The sequence below is a fragment of the Lissotriton vulgaris genome, chromosome 7 (genome assembly GCF_964263255.1).
Source record: "Lissotriton vulgaris chromosome 7, aLisVul1.2, whole genome shotgun sequence".
Taxonomy (NCBI): Eukaryota; Metazoa; Chordata; class Amphibia; order Caudata; family Salamandridae; genus Lissotriton; species Lissotriton vulgaris.
Genome location: NC_141695.1, coordinates 998,097,115 through 998,118,091, shown reverse-complemented (window position 1 = coordinate 998,118,091; position 20,977 = coordinate 998,097,115). Strand labels below are relative to the sequence as shown.

The 20,977-nt window shown below is 37.0% G+C and overlaps 1 protein-coding gene across 3 annotated transcripts in view; it reads left to right on the top strand.

Moving 5' to 3' along the window:
- SLIT3 (slit guidance ligand 3) overlaps positions 1 to 20,977 on the top strand; it is a 967,014-nt gene that overhangs the window by 625,216 nt on the left and 320,821 nt on the right. The gene's annotated exons all lie outside the window — the stretch shown is intronic.

Genomic DNA, 20,977 nt, shown 5'->3' with positions numbered 1-20,977 from the left:
AGGGTTAGTGCCGGATATCCGGTCCTCTGAAAGTCGAAGGTCTGGCTTTAAAGGTCTCCCTTTTGTCTGAGGTTAGAGGCGTCCTATCTGATAAGGACTATTTTTTAAGAGTCGGAGATTAGAAGATGGGTACATTTCTTCTGAGAAAAGCTAGATGATTCACCGATAGGAAAGGTGAAACAAGGGCAGTGTGTGCAGCCAGGCAGGGCCGCAGTAGAATGGACGCTTCCCGCTGATGTAAAGTCACCAGACCTAGAAGGCAGCCTGGTACAGTCAGTGACTGCAGTTCTGAGAGTGGGCACACAGTAGGGTGACTTTCACAATAAATCGCAACTCTGGCTTGTGTTTACTGAGCTCCGCTTCCAATGTACAATAATATATAGTTTTCTGTGCACTTTTTTATTAAATACTATTCCTATAGACCTTGACTACATTAAAGTTGGCTTGTTTGGCGTGCAGTTCAAAGGTCATTAGGGAATTTGAGGGTTATCAGTTAAGATGAGGGCAAGTGAAAACAGTGATGAGGTGGAGGACAAAAGATGAGACAGAGAGGTAAGGTGCAAAGTGGAAGGTAGAAGTTGATACACTTGAACTACAGGAGGTTTTTGACAAGTAACTCAGATTTTAAAAAGTAATTTTGGGATGTTGTGACCTTGGGGCAGAGCTGTGTGATGGCATGGACTGCTATATGTAGATGTGTAGCAGGGTCAAGAAAGATAGTCACCATCTATATAGTGTTGAATTCATTTCTCATTTGTGTGTTTTGGGAAATTATGCCACACCTGTAATTTTGTAATTATATTAGAAAAAATGCTCTAATATATGTATAGCACAACAAGGTGATACAAGCCAAGCTGACAGCAAGAGAGGTGGAACTTTGAGCAAAGGTGCAAGCCGTTCTGAGATAGGTCCATGACCACGCAATCATATTCACAATAGTAGTTTAGCAAAACCAAGAAGTTGCTTGATTTTTCCAATCTTAGACTGAGATATAGGTTTGAGGCATGCTTAGAATACTAACTATGACTATTCAGCAAACTGAAAAAGGTAAATAAGCATATCGTGACAACAATGCCGGAATTGGAGACTGCATAGGGTTTACTTGCTACAGCAGACATGGGAGTGGGCAGGCTACATCAGCCTAATGGGGCTTACGTCAACCAAATTCTGTGGTCCCAAATTCACGAAGCCCCCAAGTGGTAAACTCAGACATCTACTCCCGGTGGAGAAATCCTGTGCTTGGACTAGATTTTCAAATTTTAAACGATTCACTAATCCTCCCAATATTGCTCCAAAACTCTATGACGATCATACATATCCTGGAGTATTCCCGTGTGCAAAATTTGCATAATTGTAAGTACCATCAAGGTAAAAAATTAATCTTGCATGAGTGTTCATCAGTGCCTGCAACAGTTTTTTCTTCATGGGGAAAATAATTTGCCCTGTGGCAAAGACCCTTCCCTACATCTACGTTGGGATGGTAGTGCTACCTCTCCTTTCCCACCCCGAAGAGCCGCTTTTTCAGCTTTCCACTGGATGAAATTTACATGTGTTTCCAAGGATAAAAATCTCTCTGTGTGAGGTATGCGACTATATACAGAACTTAAAATAGTTTGATACCTGCTATTCACAGAACAGCTACCTGCTATTCCAGTGTAGGAAACGCCCTTCCAGAGGTAAGTATGTGTCAACATGTGTAAAAGTGGCCTACCCTCAAAGGCCCACAATCTCACACCATTCGTGAACCTCAGAATGCAACCATGTTACAGTGGAGAAGTTACTGATTCCAAAGTGTACCATGTGAATATATAACTTCACAGATCCTGAATAAGAAAGTAAGGATATGAAATATACATGTACAAAGATTGCACACATGGGTATTCTGTAGTTGCATACACATGTCTGTGTATATGGTACAATATATCCAATAATTGAAAAGCACCTGCTTTAATCAGTCACATTAAACATAACATATAACCATCTAGCACCATCTGTCTGGGCCATATGAAACATGTCAGTATGGTCTGTCATTTCTGTCCTCACTGGTGTTTCTCACAGAGAATCCCATAATCTGTCTCTTAAATGTATCTATATGAATCAATATAAATCATCTATTACTACATTGACCTCAAAACAAGAACTTGTTGAATAAACAGTCATAGATTTAGCTATTTAAGATATGATCCTGGGATAGAAAAGGTCATTCATTTTGTTGTTTTAATTTCTTAATAGTATCTTTCAATACAAAATAGGAAATATATTTCTATGTTAGCAGAAGGTGTTATGAAACACTTATTGTTTTACAGTATTTTGTTTCTCCTGAACTGTAATTTTCATAGCAATAGTCAATCATACTGAAAAAGACCTAAGTTCATAGCGTATGATGTACAAATGATTGAAAAAAGAGTAACTAGAAATAGAGCGTAAAGTATTGTGCATGAGAATGCACACAGCCACAAAAATATGTTGCCCAAAGAGTGCCACTAGTAAACAATTTTCCTCTAAAGTGTAGTTCAAAGTCATATTTATTCAGCTAATTTGAAAGCTTTGAACATCTTCTAACGTTTCTGTGACTAATCACAAATCTTTTTTGAGTTCGGCCTAAGATGAACAACAACAATGAAACGGCCTTTCTTAATATCAAACCCTTGAATAATTTGTCTTAAAGAGTAAAGTAACATCCTTATCCCTGTAAAGCATGTCCCCTACTACAGTCCAGCCTTTTTTTGGAATGTTATACTGAGGATGGAGGCCATACCCTCTGCGCCTGATCAAGGTGACAGAGGTCCTGTTTTCACAGGTCCCTTTTTAAGCTACAGACTCATTTTATAAACTTGAATTTTGGCAAGATATTGTTCAATTGAGCGAAATTAAATACATTTTCTACAAGATACTTAAAAAAAAATACATATATATATTTTTTTTCAGGCTAAGTACACTATCATTTATCTAGTGTGGTCATAAGTGGCCATGTGTACAAACTACCATCATACTTGCATATCTACTAGCCATCAGTGCTCATGAACTGGTTGACGGATTGATTTCTCCCTCTGGGTCTTTGTGGGCTCTTGCTAAAGCCCCTTGTATTGGCCTCCTGTTTATCTGGTGGCTACCTTTCTTTTGATCAGTACTGAAGTAAAGCAACATAGTCATTTCTTTAGATACTTTTATAGTTTCACTGTTGGCATTAGATATTAGGGTGGATGATGAAGTTCTGGCCCATTAGGTCAAATCTGTATTTAGAGAAGGACAGGAGGCTAGCACACTGCATAGTATGGTAATCACCCAAGAGGTTGCAGATGTGACAGAAAGGACAGTGGGAGAGGGGTGTAACCTCTTTGAAGAAAGTAGATCAATGGTACGGTACTACTACATTTGAGCCCAATTTCGAGAGATGCCAATATTTCCTGGAATTTTATTTGAACCCTGAAACAGAAGAATATTAGAGCCCTCCATCTCCATTTAACTTTGACAGCTAGGTGCTATTCAAAACACAGTAATCACCGATGCAGTGCTCTTATGACCTGGGGGTATATGCCAGCAGATGGAATTCTGGCCTTGCCTTGAAGGAACTGGCACAAGCGTATGACATTTATACACAGCCTGAATACCAAAGTATTCAGTGTAGTCTCTAATATGTACCGTATATAGTCTTGGAGGGCTTCATTTCAGTTTTAATAGAATGCTGAGCTTCTGTACAGCCAATGTACTGTGTGCACAATTGCTTAACATATGCTATGGACAATATTTTCATAGCTATTAGCAATACTCGAACATGTTTTGGATGGCCTTTCTTGTAAGTTGAAATGAAAACCTTTTCCCATCCTTTATAACTGGATGAATAGTGAACATATAGTACAGCAATTTCAAATCAGGAAGGACATTCTCAAGATTCAAGGTCACAGAGTGTTGCATACACATTCTAAATAGGCGGCCTTTGCATGGACATTAATATATACCTTTTCAGTCCAGTTATATATATATATATATATATATATATATATATATATATATATATATATATATATATATATATATGTATATATATATATATATGTATATATATATATATATATATATATCATTATTAATGGTATGCAACCGGTTTCTATACAATTCCAATTTCGCCCGCTAAATGGATCTAAGACTAAGTGAAATATGGTGCTTTTCCTATGTCTGATGTTTGATCACCCCGAGGAATTTAGGGCTCATGATTTCTTTGTTCCACAACTATCAGCATAACGGGTAGACCTCAACTGCTGCCTACTGTGTTTTAGATAAATTTAACTTTAAGTGTGTCATTTCCATATTACCTTCTAAAATGCTGTCAACTTTGGATACCTTTGGTCCACGTCTTTTAATATTGCTCAACTTAGAAATATATAAAACATAGATCAATAGTTTGATCATAAAACATCCCTTTCCAGTCTATGCTGACACTTAACAATGAGCTCTTGTCGGTTAAAGATTCGATGCTTGTAATGTCGATAATATAGTTGAAACCTCACAGTTTTGGAAATACTTCATACATGACTTGAAACATGGGATGTGCTATAGTAGTTTGTTAATTTATTTATACCAATCCCATGCTACATTCCATTATGAGGAATCATTTCTAAATTGTATTAAAGTTCAACATAGCTTAAGGACATAAGAGTTCATTTTTAAGGACATAAGAGTTCATTTTAAAGGGAATTATAAACAATACCTGGAAGTCTTCCAATATCAAAACCTCTCTAGCAGTTTTCTGGCAAAGAGTCAGAGCAAGAATGGAATTCTCTTAGTTTCAAGGAATGGTTTGAAGGAGATTTTTAGCAGATTAAATTCACATTGAGCATATGATACCCACTCCAAAATGTAAAGTCAAGTATCAATTTCATGTATCGATCATGTATTCTGTGGAGTTTAATATGTTTTGTTGAATCAACAAAGAAATCCCAAGGATCATATAATACATTCAATTCAACTTAGGGGACATAGCTGTCTCGATGCGGCCTTGGGGCCATCTGTATGCCCAATATGCTACATTAAATTTCAGTTCCTTTTGTTGATGTAATAAAATGTACCATAACCTCCAGCATGCATTACAGCCAGGACAACCACTCTCTCACGAGCTGGACGTACTAATGTTAAAACTCCTTCAGTATTTGTCAGGCCCAAGCAGGTGCAAAAAAGAAAAAGCAAAGGCGAAATTAATAAAGACATTAATAATTTCGCCTTAAAGAACAATAAAGATGAGGAAAGTGGAGAAGCAATATTGTCCTTTTTTAATTTCCTTCATGGAAAGAAAAACATCATGATCTGTTTTGTAATGGCAAAGGAAGCCTAGTGAGGATCATTACTGCCATCAACTGCGAAGCTTCTCATCCTTGAGGGAAAGGGTGGAGATGGCTACATGCAGGTCTGTATCTAGGATCTCAAGACAGAAACTCATCACCTGTCCCTTCCACTCTTTTATATCAGAGCTCAAGACCAGGAAGATGAATCATACATGGTGTCTGCACTCACTGGAATCGTGGACACCAGTTTAAGAAATAATACCAGAATATCACTCGTAGAGCACCATCTTATGGGCACATCCTTTGTGCTCCTCTATTTTCTACTTTGCAAAGTGACATGGAGCCGAGAGTATCTCTAAAATTGTAACTTATGTACAATGTCATACCTATTCCTCTAAAAAGATACATTAACAAACTAGGCAAAAGGAAAGAGAGGTTTTGTATGAATCCTCTGGTTAGTTAGCTTTTACATTCAACATTTCCAACCACAAACATTGTTTGTGCCAAGCAACGGGAGATTTGCATTTCTTCCTGAGTATTACACTGGTGCATAAATTTGATGTGGAGTTTGTAGGCCATTTTTCGTAAAGTGACTTTCTTCATGGACTTACACTGGTGCACATAGGATGTAGTTGGGGCTGTTAATTTTTTAAAACATTTATGTGGAGTTTGTAGGCCCACTTTGGTAAAGTGGCTTTCTTCATGGTCTGAGTGGCAGTTTTTTAGTGGAGCATGCAGAGGAAAGTTGCAAACAACTAGGAGCAAGTTTGCAACTTTCCTTGTGAATTGGGTCTTGTGAGTGAGAATTCCTTTCAGTTGGAGCAGTGTCCTAGGTGCCCGTAATGGGTTGTGCATTTGTGTAGGTGAACCTCATGAAATGATCTATTAAGTGAACCTCCTGAAATGATCTATTAAATTACAAGGCAATTCTACTAATATAAATGTTGGTACTCACAGATAATCCTAATGATGAATCTTAGTGCATTATATTATATATTTTTTATCACTTTTTGTAGTTTATAGAAGCATGCTCTAACACTTGCAGAACAGCAGACTTTAACCAATCACCTATGCTGTTTTTATTAATTTCAGGTACTTGATATTGCACAGACCTAGCTTCAAAGAGTAGCAGTACATTTTAGGCAGAAAATTAGTATTGCATTAGGAACAGCACAACACAAGGTGATTTCAATAGAAAGAGACACCGAGTGTGTGTGTGTATCTATTTGGGGAAGGGGTAAGCTCTGTCACATAAAAAACTACGGCAATAAAGATGTGAAGGAGAGGAACAACTAATTGACATAGTGCTAGGCACCAACAAAGCTCAGCTTTCTATGCACATATTCCTTTTGCACAAATATTCAGCATTTTTGATCCAAGAAGATACATTGATTTGAATAGATTGGTCTAGAATCTCTCAAATGAAGAAGATTTCATGGGTTCATCTCCCCAAGTTCAAAGGAAAGCTTGCACTGTTTTTTGCAGGAGAGGGCACTGGTGTTTATTAATTTAAAAGCAATAATTACACAAAGTTGATTTTTCATTCAGTGAAATCTTTAGTACAAAAGCACCCGTTATGCTTTTTCCAAGAGTACCTGATGTTGTCCTGAGCGCTAGATTGACGTATTCTTGCTCCTATTTCAAGAATTTTTGATGCTTGTTTTTTATTCACGCTCAGGAAATTTGACCTGTCTATGTCCTGAGGTCTTAGATCACTGATTATTGTATTGTCATGGTGTTTGATAAGTGGCCATTCTACAGTTTAATAATAGGGGTGTTTGAAGGATAGTCTGGTCAGAGTAGACATTCAGGCAACAAGGTGACTGGGTCCCTCTGAAAACTCACCCTGCCGCAGAGCAGCATATGAGATTGTCCTAGACTATTGGCGCATTGCAGAACCAGATCACGTGTCCTACAGAGATGATGTCACTGTGCCGCCTCATATAGGCGTGGCACTACGGCACTGCGGCAGTCTGGCCCCACACAATGCACCAGATGCGTAATTTTTGGTGCATTCCTCTTTAATTAACCTTGATAGACAGACACATAATTTGAAGTGGAAATTCTTTCTATCTTTGAAGCAGGTATTTCTTACTTTCCTTTTCATCACTGACATTGTATTTGCATTACTATAGTAAATTTGAGTCCCATAAACAAGCAATGAAACATAATGCATCCTATACAAGAGGAAATCAGAGAGTAAGTTTAGATTTTGAATATGATTTGGTCAGATAAGTCCTAATTTGGATAGTTTAAAACAATAAAATGAACATCCACTTATATTCTTCTATTCCATTGGATGTGCTGAATGCCATTGTAATGGAGATACACTACCTAGCTTGAAAACTAATGACTTACCTCTTGAAATAAGACATTTTCTAAATTGCTTGACTCTGCTATTGTTTACAGTTAGACAGAAGTTGGTGCTGAATGAAGTCTTAGGTGCCGTTTTGAAGCCCAACTGAGGTTGCCCTCACCAGGGCACATTGCCAGTGGTATACCATGAATGAAGTGCAGACATAGGCAATGTTGTGTTAATCGGTAGACGCCTAAATATCTTTTATGTTTTTGAACCACAGTACAATGTATTTGATTCTTTCTTTGGCCTCAGTTACTATGCTCTACCCCTATATCCTCCCATTGCTCATAACGTATTTAGTGACTCACTATTTCTTCACATTTTCTTGTTCAATCAACTCCTTAACAATCTATGAAATCAAGCCATTTATCCTGTGAATCAAATGTAGTTTTACCACTTCTTTTCAGGTGACTCCATCAGAATCAATCAGTGAATGCTAAATTAAAATCATTATTTCCCTGTAATTCACTGTCTCATAATACATCCATTTCCTCTGAAATCTGTCCGTTGGACTCTAAATACCCTTGAAACATTTTTTAGCCTCTGTGCAGTGTGCCATATCACACAATACACTCCAGCAGACCTATAACTAATTCACCTAATTAAATAAAAGGGAAAACCACAGTCTTAGAAAATTTCTATAGCTTCCTTAACTGTTCCCTCTCCGAGAAGCGATCCATGGTGTCAAGCATTATGCTGTGCACCATAATGTATCAACTGGTTCAGAAGCCTTCTACCAAAACCCATTTTGTTCTCTCTTTCCCACTTACTACTTATCATTGACATACAGTACAGTGACTGTTCAATATACTGCCGCAAATTATCCACTGCCTTGGAATCTTTCCACATATTCCAATATAATTTATCGCTTTTGTTTCTTTGGTCTATACCAGGATCTATGACATTCCTGAAAATCTATCCAATTATATTAACAAATTGACTTTGATTCCATATATGTTTTCCACTATATTTCATGCCTATCTACTAAATCTATTTATCTAAAAATCTATTACGTGTTTTAGGTTTAATTCAGGTACCTCATGTGCAATTCATTGTTTTAAAATCGATCAGTTAAAATATAATCTAGCACCTCAGGCTCTACAATCTGCTGCCCCATAATCTGTCTTCTTATTCTGCTGCAACCTGTCTATCCACTCCTTCTCTTAGTCATCTAAGGCTCTATCCACTTCTTCCAATTCATTCCACCACTTGAGATTATAATCCAATGTATGAACTCTATTATAATCAAGTGAGACTCTATCCAACCCAACTCAGCATCCCATCTGAAAATCAATCAACCATTAAGACTTGCTCAAATAACTACACTGTCAAAATCCCAATAGTTTATTTAATACTTCTGATAAGTCCACTAGCTGAACATAGCCACTCTGCTTCTGGTACACTCCAACACTTTTCAGCTGTTTCAATCCAGTTATTGCCTCAAAAACTATTCACTTAATTTGAGCCAATACTTTACATATTAAATTCACATTTACTGAAGTGCTGCTCTGCCTCAGAAATGATACTGGAAAACACATTTTCAAGCTAGAAATTACCATTTTTTTGCTAATTTTGATATGCCGTGATGTTTACTGTTTGTGAGAACTGTACAACCGTTATTCGTCATCTAGTATGAATTTTAGGTGTTTGTCTGATGAGGCTCTAGAACTGCATGCAGCTAGCTTATTGCACATTTTTCTGTTTCTGAGAGTATTAATGACCTTACATGTATCCCCTTCTAGACTGAAGAATATTCAATACTGCATCAGTGAGTAATGACCTGTGCAAATGACATTTCAGAAAAAATAACTAGGAATCCTTGTCAAAGAATTTACCCTTATTGTCATTTAACCAAATAAAACAGTTAAATCAATATATTTCAAAACGGCAGTAGTAGATTAGTGTAATTGCATATGAATTGAGCAATTCATACCAGCAAGTAAAGCCTCCTAATTAGCTAAATCTGAAGGTATTACATTAAAGCCCACCGCTATTTGTTATCTTTCATGTTAATGGACAACACATTGTTACACAAGCATAGCTTGTTGTTACATAGTGAAATTCTCTTACAGATTTGTCCCCCTGAAAATCCAGTGAGCCAGGTACAGATACGTAGTGTAGGGCACCTGGCTCACTGTTTCGTAGCTTATCAGTTTTCCAACAGGCCTGTTTCCAGCTAATATAGAACAAAAAAAGGGTGAATGAATTGATATGGCAACTAACATTAGCACCTAGTGATGTGGAATTAAAGGGAAATGTAAAAGCAGTGCTCAGCGCAGTCCCTTGTTTGAGCAGTATGAGCCCATTTGAAAATGCCAAGTTTAGATAACTTCTCCAAAAAAGCTCTGTGATTTAATTGCTATAGCTATTCTGTATGTGTTAAGCTGTGGTTCACATTGTATGACTAACTCATTATAACCCATTCGCTGAGCGCGTCGGCCAACGGCCGTTGCAAGCACTACCTGGCTATTGCTGCGCAAGTCCGTTGGCCTACGTTGCCCGCCCACTCTTCAGAACTCCCGCACCGCGGCAGAATTTGCGCTGCAGTTAAGGAGTTAAAGATGTTATAGGGATTTTTTTTGAAACAGCTGTTCCAACTCTAGCACCTATTTACAGTGTCGGTTTGAAAGCTAATGTAGAGTACACTTAATGATAAAATGTGTATACATCGCGTATTCAACAGGAAACATCTTTTACAACCTATTTGCAACAGCATGTGAATCATTGGACCAACAACAGTGAAAACTTTAAGATGAATAAAGTAAAAAAAAGTATGTGTTGTTCTTTGATCCTGACATCGACCTGCTTATTTATGCTTTTTATGGCAATACACAGACTTTTGAAGAAAGGATGTTTTTTATGATAACATCATTTCGAACTCCAAATTATGGTCAGGGGCTTGAAACATAGTTTTTGTCTTGCATTCTTATGAGAATGGAAGTACTTTACGACTTATCAGAGAACAACATTCTCAATATAGGGTATGCTCTTTTTCATAACTTTAACATTTTAAGCTTGAGAGATATAAACACATGGCCGATACATGCAAGTAGCATAGATATTTTGCACAGATGTAGCTTTTGGACCTTAAGTGCCCTCCAAACTTAGGGGGTCATTAGAATGGCGGATAGACCTGCGTCCGTCCGCCACCCCCGAGGTAGAGGGACCGTCCGCATGGGCAGCGGCGGTCCCTCCATGCCAATTAGGATGTGACCGCCACTCTAGCTGTCACATCCCGTATCTTTAACCTTGCGGCTGGTGCTACTTGAAGCAGCACCTGCCGCAAGGTTAAAAATGCATTCTTAGCAGTTACATGCACAAAGTGTCAGGCACCGCACGGTGCCTGCCGCTTTGTGCATGCAAATGCATGGGGGTACCATAGGTACCCCCCATGTGCACCCCCCACCCCCACTTCACCCTGGGGGCCCGCAACGGGCCCCCAAAGAAAAGACCGTATGCCTTTCCGTGCCGGCAATGGAAAGGCATGTCCTGCAGAATATCCTAATATGGCTGGCGATGTCTGATAGACACCGCCACCATATTAGAGCTTTTCTGCCACGGTCGGAAGGCGACCGCGGCGGAAAAGCGGCGGACGGTCTTCCCGTCTGCCGATGACCCCCAGCCATCCTAATGTGGCGGGGAGTCTTTCCATTCACCACAGTGGTTATTCCGCATCCTCCGGGCCGGCGGTGGCTTCCGCCGGCCGGGAGGATGCGGAATCACCGCAATCCTAATCGAGCCCATAATATGTGTATGCTTCCGGAACCTCAGAGGTAAAGAGGGCTTTCAATTATATTTGTAAATTCTGCATATTATTTAAGCTAGGCCATTTAATGATATAATTGCTATCTATTGTTTTTTAGTATACATTAACAAACACCTTCATTATAATTTGACATTTAACAATAAAAAAAGAATACACATTTAAAAAAGAATTTTCATACTGGTGAACATATACTCTTTCAAAATTCCAATTCACAAATGGAGAGCAGCAGAAAGCGTATGCAGATAATACTCTACACTGATTCTCTAGCTCATCAAAGTAATATTGCTATAGTAGCATAATCAATCACAAGATCAGCGCGTTTTCTTTACAATTTATATAACTATCCCCACTAAACCCATTCGGATCCTGGACCAGTAAAGCACGGGTGCAAAAGTCTTTACAAATTCAATTGTGCTGTCATTTAATATGTTCAGTTCTTCCAGGATTTAGTACAGTTTAATATATTTACTTTCCAACTATGTACACCTCATGTGCAGTGTTGGCCTTATCCAAATTAAAATTATTTCCTTGAATAATCAACACAGTAAGCGTCTTCCATTTTGTACCACTAGTTTATAGTTTTAAAATTAACTGGAGTAGTTTACTAAACGAGAATCTTTTAATGTTGAGTTATGAAAAGGAAACAGTGGGACTTAAAGTTTGACGGATGGGATACTTCATCACAAACATGATCTGTCCATCATTTTACAAATGCATTAAAGCCTAAGACGTTTGTAGTAATAAAGCGGGCAGGATATCCTCAACATTTTGACAGCATTTTGTGTCCGTAATGCTCTAAATAAGGCCCAAAGTCCCTCCCAACAGTCTGGCAGCAATGATAAAATGAATTTTCCACATAATACTGGCTCCAATCAAACTAATTCTCCTTCACCTCAACAGGCACATTCTATATTTAGGACTTTGCTATATTACCCTGCCCCTCTTGTTTCAGAGTGAAGGTTATATTAACCCTGGGATAGCTCGTCTTTATAAGAATGTCATAAGGAAAATGAAGACAATTTGTGCAACAAAACACATGCTAGTTGGAAATAACTTTTCGCTTAAAAAAAGGCATGTTTTCAGATTCACCTAGGTTTTTTCAGTTTTTATTTGGACCAAGTATTCCCTTTTTTAATCCTTAAAGAAAAAAGAAAAAATGGTAGCAGGAGATAGCCTTTAATGTGTCCCACAACATACTTTTATATAAGTATCAACATGATGTTATCAGCCATCCATGTTAAAAAACGTTGCATCTACAGTTTTATATACAATTACATAACCTGTCGTAGTTGTGTTTTTCAAAATAAGTTGTAAAACCTTTAGTATGGTAATCAGAGAGAATACTGAGCAGCTTATGGAAACTAAGCAGTTATTTTATATTTAGACCTTGTTCAGGGGGATCCCCGTGAACAAGGTCTCAGGAGAGACCGAAACTCGTAGGGCTGGTATGTTTTAATAAAAACATCAGAAAAGCTATATTGGAGTCAGAGCATTGAATACTGCGAGTGCGAGAGAATTTCTCTTTGACAGGGAGTGCTGTGGAATTGATTACAGCGAGGCTCTGCCGTATCTCTAACGCACCGCTGGAGAGCGCCCAAACGACTGGAACCAGGGGCCACGCTTTGGAAATATATATATATATATATATATATATATATATATATATATATATATATATATATATATATATATATATATATATATATATATATATATATATATATATATATATATATATATATATAATAATGTATGATTACATTTAAGACCTCAACCATAGTTTAATAGTTTAAAATAGTTATTCTCTTCAAAATGTCACTGCATAATCTAGAACAGTGATACTCTAAAAGTACTGCCCGGGGGCCACTTGTGGCTCTCTTGACCTTCACGTGCGGCCCCTGGGTGAACAGCAGCAGTGGGCTGCTGTTACCCTCAGAGAGCACTAACATTCAGAAAGATGTTAAATACACTTGGAAACTTTTATTTACAAGCTTACTGAAGTAAAAGGAAATTAATCTAATAAATTACCCTGCAACAGTTTACCACCCACAAAGCCCCACTCCTATCCTGCTAGCATCAATGTTGCCCCCGGGCTCACCTCACACCATACAAAATGTTTGTGAATATCTATGATCTAGAACATAATAGTGGGAATTAGTTGGTCTGAGACCGTGCAAATCTGATCCTGAGATAATTGCAAATATGTATTTATTATCAAGCACATGCATGAGGACTCTTTCAGTATACAGAGCAGTACGTTCAAAGAATTGTTCACAGCGTGCAATAAACAGCATAATTCACAATGAAAGGCTATGTTCATAGTCAAAGATAAAGGATGATGGATTGGGTTTAAAAAAGAGGAAAATCAGAAGTGGAAAGATAGCAGAAAGAACTGCTACAAAAATGCAAAGGTCATCTGAAATTTTGCCATTAGGTTTAAGATTGAAAACAGTTCAGTAACTTTATATAGTAAAAGCATTGTAAGGTGACTGTATTTACCTACCCATCATATGGATTCCTATTGGTTGTTCACCTTGTGGAGTCCACAACAAGATTTAGGATTCTCAAACATTTCTTCATCTTTACAATATCCTTAATAAAAGAATGTTTGTGGGACCACTAATGTCATAACAACATAATTTCTATTGTTGTTCCTTTCTTATTTAAATTTACACCTTGAAATATAAAATTTGAGATATTCTCATTTCCTAGCACAGTAATCCAGGAATATAGAAGAGGGCTTTAATGTCACAGACAAGGAAGCAGGCAAATTCAAAAGGTGAAAACCATTCACAAGCATTGGAATGAAGACTTATATAAATAAAAATTCAAGGCCTAGATTGAAGTGTTATGATTCACAACAATCTCATACAATCCCAAACAACAGGAAATCTAAAAGGCACACTTGGGCATCATTTTGCTTGATGTTGTATTATTGTTTTTGGAAACATTTAACTCATGAAGAAGGACATTTTATTGGTGTACTCTATTTTAAACATCAATGTGGTTAATAAACAGACAGTTATAAGTATATACTTATTCCTTTATACATTAATCCAGTTACGACACAGGAGGCAGTTTCCTTTGAGACAAATGGCTGTGTCAGTTTCAATTAGTAATAAAGATTAAGATATTCTTAAAAATGCCTTTTTCAGATCCAATTGGCAGATTATTGTAGGGTTGAGAAGGTTAACGTCTACATATGGTGGGGGCATCCAGAAAGATTAGGTGAAATCTCCCAAGACCAATCTGTGTCTTTGCCACACTATACTGCAATGCACCAAACAACTGCCTATCAATTGTCTACTGGGAAGAGATTCCTATTATTGTTCACATGATCTCGTGTGCTGCAGTCAAAAGTTCATGAAATTTCAATGTTTGGTCAAATCCTAATGAAACATTTTGACCCTTATTTTCAGAAGTAGGCAGGATTAATGATGTCTACAAACAAAAGGTGTGGCATATAATTTCAAACCTTGGAGAGGTGCACAGCATACAGACCTGCCAAACCAGGCAAGAGTGAAATGTTAGTGAAAAAAGGAACATCTAAATGCACAGGAAAGTACCATGTTTTATTTTTTGCAGTTTTACACTATGCAAACTCAATACAAAGGTATAGGAGTACTTTACATGAGCACATGTTACATTACACAGGGTCACATACACTGTTTAGGCATAATGAGATGAAGGGCCATATTTATTGATGGGTTCAAAACATTTGCATCTGGCAACGGGGTGCAAGCATGATTAAACCCTTATGTGCAATTTATCAAGCCACTCAAGCTACCTTGCTCGGCCTAGAGTGGCTTCTTATATCCGGCGTAATGCAACACAATGCAGATCATCACATTACGTTACTCTGCCCTAGACAGGCATCACAGGGTAATGTGTGGATGTTCCCATGCAACACCCAATGCTTTTGATGCATTCCCAGATTTACCATAAGTAGTAGACCTGGGAACGCGCCCAAACTGCTAGGCCTCCCCAGGTGAGATTTAACAAGGAGAAATATGTTTATTTCTAGTCGTTTTTTCCTCTTTCTGTATGCTGAATTCAGCAGCAAAAAGAAAGAAAAAAATGCCTCACGGAATTGCTTTTGGTGCAGGAAGGTGTCCTTTCCTGCAGAAAAACTAGGCAGCACATTGTTCGTCAGTGCTGGGAAAAGACAGGAATGTTAACATGGGGTAAAGAATTTGTTAAAAGCAAGAACTATGCTATTACATATACACCCCAGGCCTAATTTTAAATAGGGTCACTTACAGCGTACATGTGCACATATTACACAAAACACTTCTTATTTGATACAAAACTATATTTTTATTCCTTTTTTTAAATAGTTTCTTCTTGTAAGTAATTCATTTTTTCTTTTTTCTATTAGTTATTCGGTTTCATGTTTCAATTTGTACTCAATTATAATACACAACCTCACGTATTTACAATTTATACACGCAATACATATACATTAAATACAATACAAAACAATACTGTACATATATAAAAACTGTAATGTTATATACAGTGCATTCCTGCCCCTCTCCCTGTCATGCAGCACAGCAAGGTGAGCCAATGCTGAGACTTGAAACTGGTTTTCCTGTTCCAAAGTCAGCAATGCCGTAATGCCGCATCATCTCCCCATTGTCGGGTACTAAATGTTTCACACATAAACAATTTCAAAAACATATTGCATTTTATTTAGAAAAACATGTAGATATCTTATGCTAACGATCTTATTTCGTATACATTAAGGTAAGGAATTGGCAAGGTCTATGAATTTGTTATTCAAAGATAATTAACCGCATCGCTGCAGCGGTTATTTTTGCGCTGTGCAGCTTTTTTCTAAAAGCCGCGTTTCATGACGAGCTCAGCTCGTCATCCGCACACGACCACCGTGGCTGATGACGAGCTGAGCTCGTCATCAGCAGCGAAGGGGTTAACTAAAAATGTCCATCTTAAAGCCTGATTTGGAGTTTGGTGTGTGTTTTACTCCAACACAAATGCTATAAATAATAATGCAGTTGAATAAGGTGGAAAAGGTAGCCGTCATGTTTGCAACCGTAGGAACCTCGCCGCCAATCTTTCAGTTGGGTCCTAAGTCTAGTCTGAAATATGTATCAACTAAACAGAAACTCAGGTCTTTGCATATATCTCTCATTATTACAAAAAAGCAGCACTGGATTGGAAATGAAAAGTTTTCTAATGAAAAATTAAACATTTTATAGATTCAAATTACAAATTCAGTTTGTTGTTGCAAATACATATTCACTAAATGTATTTAATCTATACGTTACCACACATCATATCACCATTATCAAGAAATTATAACTACCTATGCAAGCTTCTTTAAGTTAGAAAATTGTACTAAAAGGAGGTAGAGTTTTCAGATACGAAAGTATTGAAAACATGACTTTGTAGTTTGCATTTGGTGCATAAAAATGTAATTGCCATCCGAACATCATGGTGAAAAGTAACTTGCTTTAATATGATAAATGCCTGTAAACGGTGAGACTGTTGCAAATTGACTACATGTATGAAACATGTAGAATGATTTAAAGAAAATTTTGTAAAATTAAGGTCGGGTTTTCTCAACACAATTTGAATTTATGCAATACATTGCACTTGCCAAAGTTTATTTCTCAGCTACAAAAGTACACATATTTTTCTCTGAATTACAATAATAGTAGATTTTTCTATTCACTCTTTACATCCAAGCTCATTTTAAATATATCCATTTTTGAAGAAAATTCAAATTATATGTTTTTCAATAATTCGAGGATCAGCTATAATTGCTGAAATAATGTTATATACATGTATGCCCGTATGACAAGTTGACACTTAATTGCAATGTGATCTGTAACAAAAGTAACTAACTTCTTTAGAATTGTGAGCTCTTTGGAAACACAGAATATCTTTTTATTTTCACCCTGAGATTTTGGCTGCTAAAAACAGCCTAAAAATTACTTGGTGAATCAGACTTGGAATTACTGAGCTATAGTCTTGGGTCTGAGTTTGACCTTCTGAATGCCGAATCAACATTAAACATGCCTAATAGTTCAACCAGCGGGCTTTATTTTGTTCACTGGTATTGATCTGCCAATGCTTACTTCAGATGAAGTGAATGAATCCACCTCTTTATCTTTCACCTTTCCATTAAAAAATCTATTATTTACACAAGAAAGCCTTCCTATTAAAATTCTAAAGTTGGAATTTTTTTTACTAATGTATAAAAGTACACCAAAGTGGTGGAAAATTGAGCATACATAAATCGTACTTCAGGTGCAGGGTGCAGTTTGTTAATGGGAGAAATGCTGTAGACTGACAAAGAATGATGCAGAACTCTTATGTGTAGAAGTTAATCCACACCTAGTTTAAGAATGGAGAAGTAAAGTCCTCAAAATTGGCGTGGTCACTGGCAGAGGCTATTGTCCCAGGGAAAAAAAGAGAATTTGCAATTACACATATACTGTTATTATTATTATTATTATTATTATAGAGGCTTTTGTAGCGCGCTCTGTTACTAAGAAAATAGTATCCTGTTGGCTTTGCCCCAAGCACGGAGGTACATTATTTGCAAATAACATAAGGCAATCCTTTCTAGGATCACTTTTGTGCAAGCCCTGATGTTGATTAATCTGCATCCAGTTGAGATCACTTGATGATTAACGTATTAGAACATCTCAAACAGTTTCCATGACAGCGTCTACAGCTTGTGGAACAGAAGAATTTGAGAGATGGTCATGAGTTCTGGATCATTCAAATAATAGCCATTCTGTCTCCATGGATGCATTTCCTCTAAACCTGAAACATACTGCTTCTAAGATGGGGAATAATCTATTCGACATCTGATTTTGGAGCAGTGCTGTATAAAAAAGAATTTTCATACCATGCAAAATGATTATCCTTTTTCGTCTCATGTATACTGTCGTTGAGCACAGCTATTGCTAGAATAGGAACAATAGTCTTAGTTAGGTCTTCTAATGTTTCACCTCGGTGGGACATATTCTCTTATGAACCAAACAATTATTGGAGATAATTCCTCTGAGACACATGCTAGAAAACGTACTTCTTTTTGGTCTATATAAAGAACAATATTGCTATATTTCTTGTGTAAATATATACACATTTTGGCTCTGAATAAAGTTTTACCCATTATTCAGGTAATTTAGTCTCGAAATAAGACATTTGAAAGCGTTTGTTTCTGCAATTCCGGACTTTATGGTGTGTCTGTAGTTTATTCAATTATCTTTGTTTTGTGTTGATTAGTAAACATCAAATAGGAATGCATTAAGCACTTTCAGCAGATTAAACATCTATGAGATTCCAATTTGTCTTTGTGCTATTCAACATTCATGAAAATCACTAATTCATTTTTTTAAAATAATGTTGTATTGCATTTAGTGGGAAAGCACACTAAACAAGCAATGACAGCTAACGCAATAATCACAAACTGTTGGTTCTTAAAGCAGGAGCAGTGCAGAATGGGTAGGGGTATTCCCACCCAGATCAACCATCCACTTGACCAGATAGCCACGGCCCCCATGTTTACTAGTGGTTTTTCTCGCAACCCCTCCATTTGAAAACACATTGCTTCAGCAGCAGTATTGTATTCCATACTTCTAAATCAGTCGCTAATTGGTGTTGGAGTGTCTCTATGCCAGTAAAAGGCATAATCTCTTTTGTCCACCATAAACCCAACTCCTGACAGAGTCCTCTGAGCCAGGCTCCCTCCCCATCCCTCGATAATTCCTAGCAGAACCCCCTCGTGTCTGGATGAAGTGGATTGTCTAAAATATCCCAAAGGGCCCCAGATATCTTTCTCCAGTACATCTGGATGTGGGGGGTACTCCCAAATTACGTGGTAGAAAGTGCACTTAATCTTCTCGCACCCAACTCAATGGAAGCCGCTCACCCAGCCCCTCCTCCATAGTATCTAAGGGCTGTAATAATAAAACTCAGCAAAAAGAAAAAATTGAATTGAATTAGCCAGAAATTGGAAGAAACAATCATCACCCTCGCAGCCTTTTTTGTTTCCTGCCAATCTGCATAATCTATATTTCCCATATGTGCTCCCATGTTGCTCGAGTAGTCGGGAGTATCCAAGATTAATGTCCTATATAAACTAGAAATTCTTTTACAACCCGGAGTGTCTATCATTAGGTTTCAACTCAAGTGGATTGAAGCCAGGTTCTTCCTCTAAGCCGTTTTATACACTAATCTATTACTATTGAAGCTGCTGTAAAACTTGATTTTCAACTGTCATTTTTGATGTAATCTTTGTAATCAGTGACACTTTAATGTCATTCTGAAATAATGAATATGTACAAAAAAGTTCATGACTTAAATTTCTGTATTTATAAAGGGTATTCATTTTTCAAGGTTTTAAAAAAAGCCACACGCTCAGTATTTTGGCATGAAGTTCGGCGACCTTATGCTTACATTTGTTTCAGGGCAATCCACAAACATTTTTTAAAAGAAGATGCAAGATAAATATGAAGTGATTTTCATAGGTAGGCATCTGAATTTGATAACCTTGAATTTTGGAACAGTAGAAATCTTAAACAGCATTAGTCTCTGTATATTGAGTGTATGTATAGCAAGTTGGCATTTAAGGAAGATTTGAAGGAGAATGGTTTGATAGCCATTCCCTAAAAATAAAGTGACACATTCAAATCTCAGCAACAATAATTAGGGTCTTGTAGACATTGTTAATTTCCTGTAAAAATGTCCTGAAAATGTTAATATTTTGTGCATGTTTGGATGCAATTTAAGTGTTGGAAGATGACATGAATGCTACTTTCGGACTACTTATTACAAATCATTGTGTATGCTTGTACCGAATGCATCCATTCAGTTCATCATACTTCTCTATCATTGTTCTTTACACTTTCCCACTCAACAAAATACCAATCTAAGTCTGACTAATTGCATTGAAATTAGACCTATCTGTTATTAATAGATTTATAGCACACCTCTTTGTTTCCTATTTAGACAAACTGACCTGCTTAAACATTTCACCTTAATTTATATGGCCATTTATATAGATTAAGGTTGTCTTGAGCAGAGGGTAAGGATACTTCTATGAGGTGTGGACTTCAAATAAATGCCCTCCCTACATGAGATTGGCATCATAATCAAAGGAATAATAACTTTTATGTTAAACACCAATTACACATTGAAGTTATTCAAGGGCGTATGCTAGATCAAAGCAGTACTTATACTTTCCCCTTTAGCATTATTATTGCTTAACAGGATGGACATTGTTTAGCACATCTGGGATGCTATGAGTTATCTATAGCATCCAAGAGAATAACTAAAAATGATGCAATTCACTTGCAATGGGTAACAATTCCAGTTAAAAAATACAAATACAAATAATATTTAGACTTACAACTGAAATACTTTAATGATGCTGTAAAGGAAACTAAATAATTTCAAAATGTAGATATACACTCAAATATTCACTGACATTTATAACCGATTGGTATTGCACTTATTGTACATTTAACCAATTGAACACCTAATTTCAAAGTTACATTTTTATATTGTTACTGGTGTGAATATTCCTTTCAAATTTGC